The 17172-nt window shown below is 46.9% G+C and overlaps 1 protein-coding gene across 2 annotated transcripts in view; it reads left to right on the top strand.

Annotated features, from left to right (window-relative positions):
- Positions 1 to 17172, top strand: part of LOC135905462 (adenylate cyclase type 5-like) — a 291632-nt gene that overhangs the window by 56023 nt on the left and 218437 nt on the right. Inside the window, exon 1 of one of the 2 annotated variants that reach the window (XM_065436412.2) lies at positions 1477 to 1536. The exons of the other annotated variant lie outside the window; for it this stretch is intronic. The gene's annotated coding sequence lies outside the window, so the exon portion shown is untranslated. Of the gene's footprint in view, positions 1 to 1476; positions 1537 to 17172 lie in introns of those variants that run through there. 2 annotated transcript variants of the gene reach the window in all.

Here is a 17172-nt window from a genome sequence, read left to right as displayed (position 1 = left end):
CCTCTGTCGTGACGTCACGGTGTCACGTGATTTCATGGTCACCGCCGCGCCTGAGGACCTGGGTTGAGCCCTCGTAATATGCTTCGCATAAAACATGTTGTTGTTGGGCTGTTGTATTACTGCGGAAATAATGTTGCTGTAACACCGTAAGCGGAAAGATTTCCAAAAGAAAAGAGGGGCTCACCGCGCCTGCTTCAATGTAGCTGCATGGGCGTCTACATCGAGTGCGGAACTACACGATGGCAGCGAACAGACGGGCCGGATTCATAAAGCTTTTCGTTCGTAAGTGATGCTTGCTGTTTTGTCGGCAGGCCTTCCATAGTAATACGTCCAGCATCAGGACCGGCTAGAATTTGATCTTAGGAAAAAAGTTATCGTAGGATTCTTTTTCTTTTTTTTTTCTAGGGGCCAAGATTCCCACATAGGTCAGTTTCTATTTCCGAGAGAAGGGTTAGGTTCGAAGCTAATAAACCTCATAGTGTCTGTTTAGTGATATGAGCGCTCGGTGTTTTGCGAGTCAGTTTGCGAGATTTCGAGCGCACGTTCACTTATGCATGTAGTCGCGCATAACCGATGTTCCACTGGGATATCGTCTAGGAAAAACACGCGGCGTGCGAGCTTCCTGGCCGCTCCAACGAACAAACTACGTTCCGTGAGAGGCGCCACAGATCCACGCGTTTACGTATAGCCAGCTTCTGCAACGTCTCAGACGATGACGGCCGGGACTTGCTGAAACCTTGCAATGTTTCCTCGCGAAGACCTCGAGGGATTCGCTGTAGCCGCTACATATATGGACTTAGTAAATATTTAGCGCGCGCCGAGTGCAGAGACAGCTTTCTTGGTAGTTTCGGTTGCTTTCGCGGTTGCCAGTCTGGCTTCTACAACACCGACGACGACAGCGTCGCGCCAAGTGTTCGTGCGAGAAGACGACGAGCGACGAGCGGAGCGCGCGCAAGGATCCTGCTTTGTGTTCCCGCGCATATATGTGGCGCGGTCAGGGCGTACCGGAAAGCGCGGTACCAGATAGGCATCTACACGAGCTCCGACCGGCCCCCCCTTCCGTGCCTGCTCACGCACTGCTACAGCGATCCAGAGGCCGCAAAGCCGGCGAGGAAGCCGCTTTCATTCGATGCGCGCGCAATCGGCCGTTCTTTTATTTTTCTTCCCCTTCTCTTTCCTCCACCCCTTTTTGCCCGTCGCCCGAAGGTCGCCCACAGGTGCAAGTCCCCGGTGGAGCCTCGTCCTGACGCCCTCCTCCTGTTTCAGTCTCGCCTGCCATTTTCCACGGGCCGCTGCTGTGCCCTCTCCTCTTTTCCGTCGCCCTCTTTCTCTGTTTTCGTTTCTTTTTTTCTCCCCTTTGGTGAGCGTGGCATATGACCGACTGGTTCTTATTCTCGATTTTACCTGCGCCTCCGCCGCCGCGTCTTCTTGCCCAGAGGCAACTTGCGTCACTCGTGCCGAATCGCTTGGACGCGATGGAGCTCCGCCTTGTTGGATTTAGTCGAGGACTAGCGCGGCGCCGTGGGGATCGAGCTGGTGAGTTGGAAGGCGCCCGTAGCCCCCCCTTTTTTTTATTTGCTTGTTTGCTTCGTACCGCACGGAACATACGGCAACGTTTTTCGACCGTGGAGAGGTGCGGCTTCGCTTTTCCCCTCCGTGTACGGAATCGTCGATGATTGCCGTTTTCCTCACTTTGGACGGATGCGGTGTGTGCGTTACGTGGGCAAAGTTCACGCCGAATGAACAGTTACTGCGTACCGGGTGCACGATGACGTCATGGCGGCCGTTTACTTCCCCCATTTCGTCGGCAAGAATTGCGTCGGTTTCCTGCGGTTTTGAGCCTTGTGGATATACCAGTGAGTGCCTGTGCAATGTGGGGATCATTATTTGGGCAAAGTTGTGCAGCCCCGAAATCATCTTCGTCGCCGCAGCTTGGAAGGCGAGCCTCGCTCACCATTGCACTGGTCAGATCAGACTATGTAGAAGCAACAAGCCGTCGGAGATGGCAATTGATTCTGGGGTATGAGTTCGGACCTGCCACTGGACAGAATGATTTAACTCATTTTTTATAGTGTTCATTTCCAACGTATTTTCTTTTTATTTACATGATAGAAGATCTTGGCGCACACACCTATAAGGTTCCGTTAAACATATTGTACAGTTGTTTATTGTTCGGTTTCAGAAAACATAGCCATTACGTGTATTGTGACATATCACATTATGGTACAATAGTCGGGATTTGCAATGCATCGCATTGAATACAGCACAGTGAAACTGTGTGCACGAGGCGACAGGTAGCAAACGGGACCGTCACTGACTTTCAACTAATTATTTGGCAAAGCCACCATAACACTATACCTATATACTTTACCTTGAACGAACGTGAGCGCAGTATACAAGCAACAAACAAAAACTAATATTACATTTCGTGGTTATAGGATAACATAATAGAATTTGTGTTGCGCGATCAACTCCACTTCTTTGTCGTAAAATATTATGCAAGGTGTACTAATGAAAACTTACACTCATTTCTAAGGGTGTGGAATGCCTCGACAACCTCTCGCGTTAGCTGTTTTCGGTGGATGAACATAACTTTCGAGTCCCTAAACATGGAAATGCATGAGCAAGCTCGAAAGTGCCAGGTGAGAAGATGCATGTCATTACTTTCACCCGACAATTAACTGCAACTGCAGCAGCACACCAGGCCGTTTAGCCAGGCAGACATACAACTTTTCATTAAAGACAGCATCTCTAACTCTTCGCGCATAATCGTGCTCTCTCTCAGGGGCATGTCTGACGTATGCAAAGTTTGCACGACCTGGAAATGGAATATACAGTGTACCATATTCTCAAGGTGTTTTGGGCGAGGGCTTCGCTGAGCATCTGTATCCTCCATTTGGAGAGAGTGAGTGAGAAAGCGAGTGATTATTTGTGTATGTGTGTGTACGCGCATCCGAGTCGGGCCAAACGCACCCAGTTTGCATTGTTCGATTTGGAAAATGCGACACGCCCTCGAAGCCAGTTTTGAATATATCTTTTGTGAAAGTTTATTTCTTTTGTCTCCCCACAGCACTAAATTTCCCCGGATCTCACGATAAATGCAAGTAGAGCCTTCAATCGTTACACTGTGTGGCGTTGCTTACAGAAGTGCTCCAAGGTCAATGTTTGGTAGCCTGTCAAAAAACCATCGATAAAATAAGCCGAATTCCTACGTCATCGTAAGGAAGCAAACACGTTGTTGCGCTTCGTTGTCGTCCACATGAAAGTGTTTTTCGTTTTAGTTTCCCCGCGTTACTTCTGTAAAGAGTTGGGGAAGCGGGTTGAACATACACGCGTGGTCGAGTAGTAGTAGCGTTGATGTCGCGCCTTCTCCTTATTGCAGAGTTTTAGAATTGGGGGCCCAAGCGGCTTGGGGACCCAAGAAAATTGCGCGCCACAAGTGTGCATGCGCAGAACCCAAGCCAGTCTTGGGTTCTTGCGTTCGCTTTAACCTAAGACCCAAAAATCGAAAACTAGCATGGGCCCCCAAGCCGTCTTGGGCCGCCCTCGCGGGCGACAGTGATGACGTACAGCAGATGGTCGCAGAGCAAACTCTATTTACTTCAACTGATTTTCGCCATTTCACGCAGGTGAACTCAGCTTTTTTCGCAGCGCGACACAAGAAAACACCAACTAAGAGCACTTCGCTTCGATTGGCTTTGCTTGGCTTAGAATCGCACACTTAATTCGTAGTACCAACCGGTACTAACACAGTGATTACGTTTCTTACACTGTTCGCTCTTTTTGCTCAAAAATGCATTCTGTTCGTTTTCACATGTAAGAAAAGAGGTTCCTTCTTTTTTTTTTTTGCTTTCAAGCACCTTTCTATTTTCCACACTGCGGCGTCCCGAGCGCTCAACCCAACGCTGTCTGTATTCGACCCAATCCTCAAACTCTGCTGCTCATCTAAACCCAAGAGTAACCGATGCAACGCGGCTTGGGGGCCCAGTGCCTTGCGCCCCCAATTCTAAAGCTGAAGAAAACGCGCACTGCCTTTCGGTCAAACAGCTATAGGTGCCCTCTAATCGTCCACATAATAAGTCGGGGACAGATAGAAGACTTCAAGGTGGGGTGTTTGCTGCGTGCTTGTCACATGCGTAATTATTTTTCATTGCTTCTTCACTCTTAATTCAATTCCTTTATCCGCCTTTCTTCAGTTCAGTGTACTTAGTCGAAACTTTATTATTATTATTTTTTTGAGTTTAGGACTACCTGTCTTTCCCTCGCTTTCTTTTTTCACCATCATGCACCTTTAGCGGCAAGTAATTGAATTGCATGCAATCAACGCATGCCAACGGTGCCGGTATACAACCGATTGCACAGCGTGTTTGCATCGTGCGCGAAGTTGTACTTCAAAACTCGGCAACATGTTCTTGGAGCAGCGCTGCCGCCGCTTCACGTGCAACGAATGCGCTATTAATCTTCCGTAACATGGCCTGAACCAGACTCACTAGTTGCTTGTTATACCGTGTGTGCCTGTTACTTGTGCATGCCGTGTGCGTGTGCGCTCTGTATGAGTCCGTCGCTTCATGCATCATCAGTCTCATTTCGAATAGCATGCCAGGCCGGTGACGCTATACCAGGCGTATGCCCAGGCAAACATTTCCAGAACCGACGCTGTTGTTATTTCACACTGGTCTCAGTACAGAGGTATTCTCTGCCACGCCTTTACGCCCTTTCTTTTTTGTTCGTGCGTATCCTCGCATCGCTTCTTGGCACTCATTACATTCGCTATGTTTCGCGGTCAGCAGCTACTTAATTCGCGCGCTGGGCGCGTATTCTGGGCGTAAGCCGATGACTCGTGTGATGTAGCCGGTCTGTTTCGGGCGATTTGCTTCAATGACGAGCCATCTCGACATTGAGCGCAGCAGTAAGGTTAAAAAAACGAGGGGGAAAAAGCGAGGGGTTGTGAGGGGGGTGGGAGGAATTTGACAGGGTGCGATTTATGAAGCTCCATCCTGGTGCGCGGCTCGTGGGCTACAGCGCGGTTGGATGAAAGCAGGTTACCTCAGATGAAATGGGCGGAAAACTTTATATTGCTTTGTTTCTTTCCTGGCTTTCTTTGTCTGAAACTTTAGTGGCGGAGCGAAATCGTGCTTCCACACGCAGTCGGACGCTTAAAGAGGGGCAGCTTTCAGCAAATAGTTTCCAGTTGAAATCGCAAAAACGCAAGTCAGAAGATCGTCTGCTCGCCGGGGTCCGGAAGCGCACGTGCGCTCCGCCTGGAGTGGAAGCAAATCAATGCCGTCTGATGCTGGTAACCGTTCGGCCTCACGCAGGTCAGGTAAACACACCAGCACACTCGTACAAAACCCCTCAACGTTCGTCTGACCTTCTTCATTCATTTGATCTTTTATCTTTTCGAGGAAATTGGGGCGCACGGAATTAGAAATCTGCGTTAGTATGTCCTCACCAATCATTTTCCACATCATTTTTCCAACCTGCATAAAAATGAGTCAGGCTAATGCAGCAGAGTTATTGAGGATTGGTGGCGGTCTATCGTTAACGGTTATTAGTAAGAGTGTGCGTTCTGTTTCAAGTGGTGTGCTACAAGGAGATTGAAGCGTTTTATATAAGCCCCCACTGTTCTTTTTTTTTTTTGCTGTCTGTGTAATGCTGTAGGCACGCTTTGACATTGGTATCGATTGTTTAGAACTACAGTCGAGGTGAAAAAAAAAAGACTTTTGACGTTGCACATTCTGCGCTTAGTTTGGTTTTGCTAAAGTGAGCTGTTTACAAAACTCGACGCGAAATGCGCATTACGGGCTTCTTGCATCGTTGTGTTGCTTTCGTCTTACTTTTGTTCCTACAGCTAGCACGTCATCGCTTTTCTTCCCTCGAGCGTTTTTTTTTTTCTTTTTCCTGACGTTTCGACATCATGACGCGCACTCGAAGAGACATTTATCTGCTGACTCTTCAGCCTTCGGATCGAAAAATAGCACGAAGAAAGATATACGTGCGCTGTAAAAAGAAAATGATGAAGAGGCGAACGGTGGGCCTCTCCAACTTGTCGCATTCGCCAATCGCTTTTCCCACAAACAACTTATCTTCTTCGAGCAGTTCCCAAGAGGCGTTCACTTTTGGAAGCTGAAGAAAGAAGGAAAGAAAATAATATCAATAAAGGAAAAGCACGGACGTTTTCATGTCTGCCCCTTCTATATGTTTCTACGTGCAGTCGATGCCATTTGTGTTTGCGCAGAGAAAAAAGCATTTGACTTTGAACGCCCAATTATGTTCTGCCGGGACGTTGTTGCAATCTGTCTTGAGCGCGGCGCGTTTCGAAACGAGCCTAATGCGCTTCGCGAGTGAGGATTTCAGGTATTGTTGTCTCCCTCTCAATTGCTTCGAAAGAGCTCGCCCCCTGTCACTACACCTTTGCCGCGTATCCCTTAGAACTGTACAGCGCTGGCGGAGCTATACATAGGGACAGGCGCGAAGACATCCGAAGTCTGAAATCTGTCCCGGGCTTCGAGCCTACTTTGTGTGTACCAGAATTCACTTGGACTTGTAGTACTATGTTGCAGTAGTTGTTGTCATCATCATCGTCGTTGTTGTTAATTGTTGTTCATTAACTACGACAAAATGGAAAATTTCGTCTGCTGGAGAGCCCGCTATACCGAAATTGTAGCCAAAAACAAGGCATTAAAGAACAGAGACTAAATAAGAGTTAGGGAATAATGAAAACCTTTCACACTGGCTGAAAGCAAGCAAGGAAACCTTGAATAAGAAGAAAATTATGCAATGAGGACACGACGCTGATATGCAGAAGAATACTTGTCATGAGTAAAGTGGAGCACAAGCAGCCTCCAAACATGCATGCTGTAATAGTTGAGTTTACAAAACAGGGAACACGTGTCACTTACGTCACAGTTATATGACGCTACAGCGATGGGTTGCATAATGTCACAGTAAGATATAAAAAAAACACGTCACACCAACTGTGTGTTGTATCACAAGAAATTGATCAGTTGGTATTTCATCGTAATAAAACCATGCAGTGCGCTTATTAGACGCGTACGACGGCTTAATACCTAAACGAATGACACAAAAATAGCCTGTGTTAGTGCATTAACCGTTGCTCTAGCATCGTTGCGCAACTATGCCTCGACATTCCCTCACAAAACTTGCTGTTTCTCACTTATAGACATCTCTGAAGACGTTGTATGAACTTGATGTCTATATAATCTCGCAATCAACGAAAGAGTCTACTTAATTACCAGCTTCACTTTCAAGCAGTCCTTTTCTATGTTACGTCTGTACATGTACTAGAGTATGTAAACTTATATACACACAAAAAGAAGTCTACACTTAGATAAAGGTGTCAGGGAGACGTCTATAGATTGCATGCACGCCTTATCACCCGTGTCACTGCACCCGTGTCACACACCCGCGCCACACAAACGTGCTCTAATGGTCACTAAACGTTTTCGCTGTCAAATTTGTCGAGCTTGTTCTTGAAGATGAGAAGCCACCACTGCTGAGCGGAGGGTTTCACTTGCACGAGGAACTACTCAGTGACACTTATTTTACAACTGGATGCAGTCACGGCTTTTCTACAATGCCATGCGTCTGCGAAAGCTTGCCGATGATAGCGCTCAACGGCTGCTGAGACTGCCTTACGACACCAGCACAATTTTATTTGTATAAGAGCTGACCATACCGTGACCTGTAGGTGGTACGGTAGCCATCGTACGGTGGTCATCATGATTGTTCATTGCAATGGCACTGGCCAATCACGAAGTGAGGCATTTACAAGGGCGAATATAGTATAAGCTGCGATTATACAGCCTCTCAGCGGTGTCGCGGAAACCCTGAACCTCGTAAAGGCTGCATGGTATTACTTTAGTGGAGTACAAAGAACACAAGTATTAAAAAAAAAGTGTAGCACAGCTTACCGGCCGCCGCAGGAGATATTTGCAGTGCGCGCTTTCCCGACTTCATAAACATTTCGTTGTCATGTCAACGGGGGATTTCGTTCCATCCCGAATGTCCGGCTAAATCTGCACGCACTTAAGAGCGCACGTTGTTTGACATCCCTGTGGCTTATTGCACGTGCTGGGCTGTACTACGGTGTGTGCACACTTTAAAAAGCCTGGGTCCCTGCGTCCTTCTGCAAACATTTTTTCAGTCTCGGATGAGTGTGCGTTGTCGAGACTGCCGAGTCTCTAGAGTTCGTGTTCCTTTTCTTGTTTCTTTTTTTTGTGTGTGTATGTGTGTGTGTGTGCGTGATCAGTCCTCTTCATTATCGATTTGCTGGCAAGCTTTGCGGGCTCTTACTTTCTCCTTCCTGACGAGCGCGTGTGGATTTGTTTGCTCGCCGACTAACTGCCTTCTTGTCTGCGTCGAATTGAAATTTTCAAGTGCCGGCGCTTTCGAACACGTGAAGATGTCTTTTGCAATGCAGCTCCGAGCCAACGTAGAAACAATGGGGTTTAGGGGAAGCGTAGGAGGTCTTGTGCAATGCGACGAGTGTTCCTTCGAATAACATGATTGCTCTTAGCGGTTGTGTTTGCAATGAGCCTTACCAGAATGACCTATTTTGGGCAGTAAAGCAAGTATTACTTTTAAGAACTGCTTAGGATAGATGGAAATAAGCGCATAGCGTTGATTCGCGTAGAGGTGCTTAGACCATGGCAGTCTATATCGGGGATAAACTGTCAGAAGAATCGTAGAGCAGGAGATACAATACAAAAGTGCGGCACATATCACTGCATCTTATTGTCTCATGTTCTGCGATTCGGTTTACAGTTTGCTGTGGTAATGTACCAACCGGATGAGATTCATGCGCCATCTATGCATGTCGTTACAGCCATTTCGGTTTGCTGTTTGTGCCGTTTCTTATCGCTGCACAGCTCGAAGTAAATCAGAGGCTCAACTACCCACATCTTAGCGTTTAGCACAGTGGGCATCATTGCCATAAAATTGTCAAATTTGAACACGGTGTTTGAAGTGCTTGAAACAAAGGATACGGGTGAACGCATGTGTGTCCAGACGGAAAAGGCATACGGGATGTCTGCAGCGACGTGGCGTTCACGTAACCAATATTCGAACAATGATTACGGCAGTAGTGCAAATTGAAGTGCGACTTGCGGACGCGTGTTTAGTTTAGTCCTCGGGCTAGGAAACGGTCCCGTAGTGTATTATCTTTCATTTAACGCGAAAATGACGTGAATAAAATGGTGTGGGATGCAAGTCACGTGTTTCGATTCGTATTTACCCATGCGTGCGCGACGCACAATGAGTGTGATGAGCTGTAAAACAGAGTCGTCTTGTTTTGAATCGTCCCTAACTTCTCTCCTTCCGCTGCTACAGCCAACATCTTTGGTTAGTTGACACTTCTGCGAGTCAGATTTTGATCACAAGTGTAGAGGCAGAAATTTCTCGATAAACAGACTTTCCTTCATATTTTCAGGGTACCGCGCATCCGTAGCAGAAAAAAAAAATACCTTAAGAGCTGTGGCTTGTGAGATCTGTAAAATTTAATCAGCAACACTCGCTCACATGCCATGGGAGTGCAAACATCAATACCCAGACCTTAATCCCGTGACCCTCTCGTCGAGATGGCACGCCGCCTTGCGCAGCTCCCATCTCGACGACCAACTCTGGGCGACCCAGCAGGCCTGCGAAGCGACGAAGAGGCAAGACCTCGACGTTCCATCGTGGGAGGCCTAGACTCAGCCGACTAAACTGCTGGTTCTCATTAAAGTTCACTCTTTCTCTCACTAACATAGCAATGTTAGCGGAGTGTCCGATATACCTCGTGTTCCTGCTAACTTAAGTAAAATGTAGAGAAGTGGAAACACTCTGGGACGACGGCGACCGAATGCATGTTGTTGCCTATTGTATGCAGCAAGTCTCAGTAACCTTTGTATTCTGCTTAATTGCATAATTAGTCGAAATTAATTAACCAGCTTCACAAGTATGAACTTTAGGGCAAACATTAGTGAGAAAGTGGTAGAGATCTTGAGGGCACATCTAATTCGGAAGCTTCGAACTTCCAACTTACTGCCTATTAATTTTTGTTCTGCGCCCTAAGCTGCTCATTTTCATTTTTATTTTCATATTTCACTGTCATTCTTTCCTTACGACTCAGAAAAAGGATTACATAACAAGTAGGAATCCAGTAGCCACAGAATTTGCTGTTTCCTGAAACAGTCTACAACATTCTCATTAGAAGTTTTGTCCGAAAGTGAATAATTGCGAAGCTGGTTAATTAATCTGGACTACTTACGCAATTAAGGAGGCTACAAAAAATATTCAGATTTGATCCATGCAAAAACCAAAAACGTGCAATTGGTAGCGTCCTCTTAGAGTGCTGTGACATAATTTATAACGCTGACTAAAGTGTGCTGGAACACTCCGCATATAACGAGCCAACCCTTTTCCACGAATGAAGGTAACCGTCATGCCGGCTAAGTCCCAGGCATAGTCTCTGATGGAAAAGTTGGGTCTTTGTACTCCGTCGGCGCGAATGTCTGAGCGAGAAGACAATGTTCTCCCATTTCCATTTCGACAGCTCAGCCACAAAGTGTCGCACGAGGAGCAGTGCTTTACGCTTAGATAGGCACTTGCCGACGCCGTACGCATGACTGCGTGGAATTGTTGCGTTAGCGCAATAAGAAAGAAGAACGATGACAACTAGACAGTTTTGCGTAACCAGCAGCGAGTGGGAAACGCTGTTCTTCGACAGCGAAGAAAACAGTTTAGGAAAACGATTTTTGGCGCACGTGGAAATATAAATTGCTCTAGGTGCGCCCTTTAGGTAATTCCCAAAGGTCAAGTTAATTTCGCGTTCTCTTTCTTTTAATTTCATTTTATTTTTCGCGCTTTCCCTTTAACGCTCCCTGCACTTCGCGGTTTTCTAACAAGAACACAGCCTGTGTGCGTTGAGCAATCGTACGCTCGTTAGAGTGGAGATATTGGCGCCTGCAGTCGAGCTCTGCCGATGCTTCGGCCCCGCTGAACGGGAGCCACGGGGCTGTTCTTTTGACAAAGAGGGCGCGGGTGGGAATATACCGAGCGCGTGGAAGCAATGGCGCCAGCGCATGTGGTGAGTTGAACGGATAGTAAGGCGGATGGTGAGCAAGACGTGTGTGTATGTCTCATGCGTGTGTCTGTTGTCTGTGCGTGTTGAGTGTCCGTATTGTGTGTATGCGTGTGTGTGCTGCATGTGCATGTGCATGTGTGTGTGTGTGTGTGTGTGTGTGTGTGTGTGTGTGTGTGTGTGTGTGTGTGTGTGTGTGTGTGTGTGTGTGTGTGTGTGTGTGTGTGTGTGTGTGTGTGTGTGTGTGTGTGTGTGTGTGTGTGTGTGTGTGTGTGTGTGTGTGTGTGTGTGTGTGTGTGTGAAAGCGATGTAACAAGCGGCAAGTGACTGCAGCAGAGAGAGAGGGGGGCGAGTAATAAATAAATAAATAAATAAATAAATAAAAAGCTTATACCGTAACTGGGCAGCAGGTGATTTCACCGGTTGCTCAAATAATCATACTCACTCTCCAGTACTGGGCGGCTTCAAAACGACGAAAGACAGCAGGCTGGAGAAGAAAAACCACAACGGCAGTTACAATGGCAGTTAACGATCCTCGGGACTAAAAAACGACCACCCGCTCTCTCACCCGCTCCTTCGGTTTCTCAAGTAAGACGCGCACGCCTGGGCCATCCATTTATATACGCTCAGAAGGGAAGCCATCAATTTTCTCGCAACAGCCATATCGTTCGAGGGGCGCGCTGCTCCAGCGACTTCGCCTAATTGGTGGCTAACGGCCCGGTCCCTTGGCCGCGGAAGCAGTGGCAGCAATCTGGTCTGTCGAAACTGGAAGATGGACACTGCAGGCTTGGTACACAACAGTCCCGCGATGCCGCTTTAGACCCAGGCGTGCTTCGCTCTGCCCGTTTCCATTTTGTGTGGTAGGCGCTCGTTGGCTCTGTCTACATGCAGAAATTATCGATCGAGTGCGAGTAGTGGAAAAATGAAAGCAATGGCTGCATCATTCCTCTCTTTATTTTATTTTATCTTTTGCTGATTGTGGGTGCCGATCAATATGGAACGACAAATTCGCGTTCAAGCAAACGACAAGTTAGCTCGTATTCTCCGAAGAGCGACTCCGTAACATCACGGGGTCGACGCCACTGGGCCCTATAGGTGCTGTTGCTTGGTTAACGCATTTGAGAACATTGCCAAGAAAGAAAGAAAGAAAGAAAGAAAGAAAGAAAGAAAGAAAGAAAGAAAGAAAGAAAGAAAGAAAGAAAGAAAGAAAAGCGTACGCGCTGTAAGTTAAGTCAGATGTATATGCAGACGGTGAATGTGAAGCGGCAGGTTTCGCTTCTGTAATAAGATATAGGTCCGTAAGACTTACTGCAATATAGAGCTTTCGTGCTTCGAAAATTAACGTTGTTTCAAAACCAAGGCACGGTGACGTTCTCGCGGCGGGGTCGTTCTCTTTGAGCGAATTAGCACAACTAAGGTTACATCCCGTCTATGTATACAATAGACGCTACGTATACAGAAATCGGCTCTCCCTTCGGGTGTGCAGATGAAATGACCGTAGGTGCTGTCCGACTTGCCTCTGTGTTTGAAAATAATTTCTGTGCAATTACCTTGCTTCCGTGGCGCCCGCGTGGCCCGAAGACGACACGAATCTACTGCTCTGAGAAAATTAAGCAATCGTGCTCTAAGTCGGCATAATATATTTCGCCTCTTACAACCACCTAGCGAAAAAAAAAAAGAATGATCAGGTTGCGAGTTAAGCCATCCATTTAGCTGTGTCTTGTACTTAATTCTTACAGCCTGCGATGGGCCAGTTAAATCTTCATTTAATTATCTAACGCAACACGATAATTGATAACATGAAAGTGCGGCGAAACATGAATATTGCCATGCTAGGCCCAATTTGATGCACATCACGTATTTGTTGCGAAATCATGCTGAATATATTATTGATAGGCGCCGGGAAGCTGGATAGTTCTTCGTACTTATAGTTGTGGGTTTTTCTTTTTTCATTTCTTAAGTACCTTATAACAGTTCTAACCTGGATTATATGTTATTTAGGCACGTTTCTACTGCCACCTCCTCACTGAACTTGGTAATGTATATAGATGCTGCAATTAAGTTAAGGTTTGATTAATATAAGCTTCGGTCACTGACCAAGTAAAGGTGGGTTTTTTACGCAAAACGAGGAGGCCGGCTCAAGGATAAAATGTCGCTCTAGAAAATACAATTAATATTTTATTGCAGCGGTGCTTAGATCGTCTGTCTAGGCCATCAAAAAAATTGGAGCCTGTTTTTACGCTTTTATTACTTTTGTTGTTCAAGGCGCCGTCGTCCGCGCCGGAGCCCCGTTAAAATTCTTGGTTCTTTGGGAGGATATGATGAAAGCGGTCTGCTCGACTTTCGTAGTTCAATCAGTTAGTCAAATAATAATTTGCTAACATAATTAATTATAGTAAATGCGGAGTTCTCAGATGAAATCTGGATGTCGCTGTTGGGGGTTTGCGGATTTAAATAGCGGCCCTTAAACAAGCTTTGTGAACTAGCGAAATTAAGAGATCAAAGCGAGAGAGGTTAGCCAGATTAAGGCACCATTCACACCGGCGTCTTCCTGAGATCACGCTACGACGTTGGCCGCAAATGGTCGCTTTGGCGGAAAGGCGACTATTCTGGTCCAGTCACTCGCTGCTAATTTTTTTTTTTTTTTGAGTCGCACTACTGCAGTCGCAACGCTGTTGAACCAATCGGCGGCGCTTGTTTTTACGTGGCGACGGCGGTGCGAGAAATGCTGAACGTGTCACCAATGGCGAGGTGTTTCGGCGTGGTGGCGGCGAGCATGTCGCGCTATCCAGCGCGAACATCAGTCTCCGCGAGTCGCTCCTTGGTGGCCACACGTATAGCTGCCTTAAAGCCCCTTAAACTTCGTAAAGTAGCGCCTCACTTTGAAGAATACCGCCTCCTCCTCTCGCGCTCTGGCCGACGCCGCGTCGCTATTGGCTTAATAGCATCACGTGGGCCCTCGCGCCCTGCTTCAGCGCCATTTTCGCTCGAGAAGCGTCTCCGGAGTGGAGGGTTGCGTACGTTGGTCGAGGAGGGAGCGTGAAAGAGAGGAGAAACGAAGAGGTGTGAAGGCGGAGGAGGAGAGTGTCGCTACTTTACGAAGTTTAAGGGGTTTTAAGTTGCCTCGATGACCTCCTCGCCTGCCGCACGTAGCGCAGAATGAGGGGAGGAGGAGGGGGCGCGTTGAGGCACCCTAGCCAGTTGTGGTAGGTGGCGCGACCTGTGCCAATCGCCGGGGTGAATGCTGTCTGGGTGGCTACTCTGCACTGGGAAAATGTGGAAAGGGAACAGAAGATGAGGAGAAGATATGAACGGTATAAATATCCGCACAAGAGCGAGGAAGGCGATCAACAACTTATTTAAAATACATAAATATCTTTCTTCGACCGCGCCCCGACCAACAACCTTGTAACCGCTGGCTTCTTGCTGGATGAGCTCAGTTATTTAACGAAAAAGTGGCAAAGAAAAAACGAAATTGTAGTCTTCGCTGCAGGAGGATCGCTGCTGTCGCAGCAAATGTGTTCACAGCCGAGGGAATGGCTGAAAAATATGTCAAACAACATTTCGCTCTTGTAAATGAGGGAATTATAATACTGTTATCGCAATATATTTAGGAATAAAAAAGAAAGACATTTCAGCCATTTTTACATTTTTTCCATATTTATCCATTTATTTCATTTTGCTGAATTGTCTTCTTAACATCAATACGAAGTTTTTACGAACGTCAGCTTGACCGAAAGAATCGGTCGTTGCGCCCTACGTCACACTTCGATAGACAGCATCTTTTGTAAGAGCTCAAGAAAGCGTGGTTTTGCGACTGCTGTCTAACTTACCAGAAACCTTACTGTTCACTGCGTCGACGAGTGATCCAGGCCAGCCTCCGGGAGGTCGGATTACGACATCGCGGGCTGTCTGTTGGCCAAGAGCGCCGTTGTTCGAAAGGGACGAGAGAAAGCCAAGCTGGTCATCGCTTTCAGACGACGCCCGTGTTCTGTGCCAGCTGATCGAATCAATCGAAGTGGCACACACACGCGCGCGTGAGTGTGCGCCAATGGTCGCTTGTTTCGATAATGGTGTTCACACGCGCTTTATGGTTTCTCGGAATCGAACCCAGAGTGCCTGCACGTTCCTCGCCGCTGAGATTCGCCCGCCTTCGTCTCTGGCAAACGGCAATGTTTGAGGATCGAGTTGATACGAATCCGGGCAGGCACGGGGTCGTTAAAAAGTCATTCGTCTCGAGAGTCTTGTGTACAGAGTCTCTACCTTAGTTCAAACTGATATGAATTTTCTATGGTTGCATGCCTACCATTTTTTTCTTTTCTTTCTTTCTTTATCTTTTTTGCGCAGCGCACAGACCAGCGCATTCGGTAATGATTCACTCCAACGGCTACACTTACTTCTCGGTTGCCCAAAGAAAGAAAGAAGGAAAGAAAGAAGGAAAGAAAACGGTACCTTGATGCATTGGTCTCCTTTACAGTCTGCTATTGATTGCGAAGTATAGGGGCTTGTTTTGAACGCGCACTGCTCACAGAAGCAGCCACGTCAGAAAAGTACTCGTACGTTGTCTGGCGCATTGCTACAGCACTGAAAATATAAATAAAAAACATATTTTCCCCGTAATACACTAGTTGAATATTTTGATATTAATGAATTCTTGAGTTCTATGTACGCTATCGAGTGCAAGATTGGGCACGGGGCGCCGTGCCGGAGTAGCGCAAGTAACGTTATATTTAGTGCTGTGGTATTGCCACGAAGAAAGAAAGAAAGAATCATCGAATCCGCTATGCACTCTTCTGGGCTAGCGTTTGCGTTCCGAGGACATATCTCATCGCGCGATCACTTGGAAACCCACTCGTAGTAAACATGTGAGACGCACGGTTTTGCAATATGCGTAGAGAGAACGGCCGAGCACGGCACAGCAATACCGGCACGTGACGTCAACTGGAGTTTCTTGGCACGACGCAGAAAAAAAATCGATTAAAGCAAAGTGATCAAGTAGCTACGCGACTTACCCCAACGAGTGGAGAACGCTGTCGCGCTTAGGCCTGGGGCAGTGTTGGCGGAGCCCGTACAATAACTAAGAGAGACGCCGTTGATTTTGCTGTGCCCTCATGAAAGCAGCTTACCCACGAAAATAATGGAATGGCGACGCAGCGCAACCTTCTAAACTTCACACTGATAGCACAGCAAAACGGAAAAGAGGAAAGTAACAATAACGGTATATTGTGAATACGACTTAGAGGCTATAAGAAAACGGGATCCGGAAGGGTAGTAAAATTAAGTACATGCAAAAGGTCGAGAGAAAACGAGAATAGGATATGACATAAAAAAAAAGAAAAATCGCAAGAAGAAAAAGCGCAGATTCAATACAATGTTGGAATATAAATGACGCGAAGCTTGTTTGAGTCCACTATTTAGCAGCAGTAGCGGATAAAACTAGCACAGCCACATCACCTGTATACCTGGTTTCTGTCTACGTCACGATGACGGAGGCGATGCATGATGCTTGTCGAAAGGGCGGAGTGCTCGACCAGTTGCACAATCGTCCACTATCAGAACTAAAAGCTTTAGGCCAATGCTTCGAAAGAACATCCGCGTTGAAGGCCTTACTCGCGTTATAAGGTTCCTGCAGTCTATGGGCCTTCATGACTCTAAGAATGCCGTGCCCCTAACGCTCCATAGTGTACGCGGTTTGCTTGTGCTCGTCTCTCTTTCTCAATCTCCTCTTTCACTCTCTTTCTCTTTTTATCCCCCTTAACCCTTCCCCTCGGGCAGATTAGCCAACCGGAACTACCTCTGGTTAATTTTCCTGCCTTTCTACGCATCCTTTATTCTCTCTCTGTCGAGAGGGAAATATTGATGAGAGGCGTAGATGCAGAGAACTGCTGCATACCTGTACATGTAAATGCACTGAAGGCTTCATACCCTTTGTAACACAATGAAACGTTCATTCTAGATGATTGGCCAGAAATGCGCTCATACTATGTCGCACATGCCCAGTTGTACATACCCAATATTTGTGTGTGTGTGTGTGTGTGTGTGAGAGAGAGAGAGAGAGAGAGAGAGAGAGAGAGAGAGATATGGGAGAA

This window comes from Dermacentor albipictus, chromosome 1 (assembly GCF_038994185.2).
Source record: "Dermacentor albipictus isolate Rhodes 1998 colony chromosome 1, USDA_Dalb.pri_finalv2, whole genome shotgun sequence".
NCBI lineage: Eukaryota > Metazoa > Arthropoda > Arachnida > Ixodida > Ixodidae > Dermacentor > Dermacentor albipictus.
This window is presented reverse-complemented; position numbering and strand designations above follow the sequence as displayed.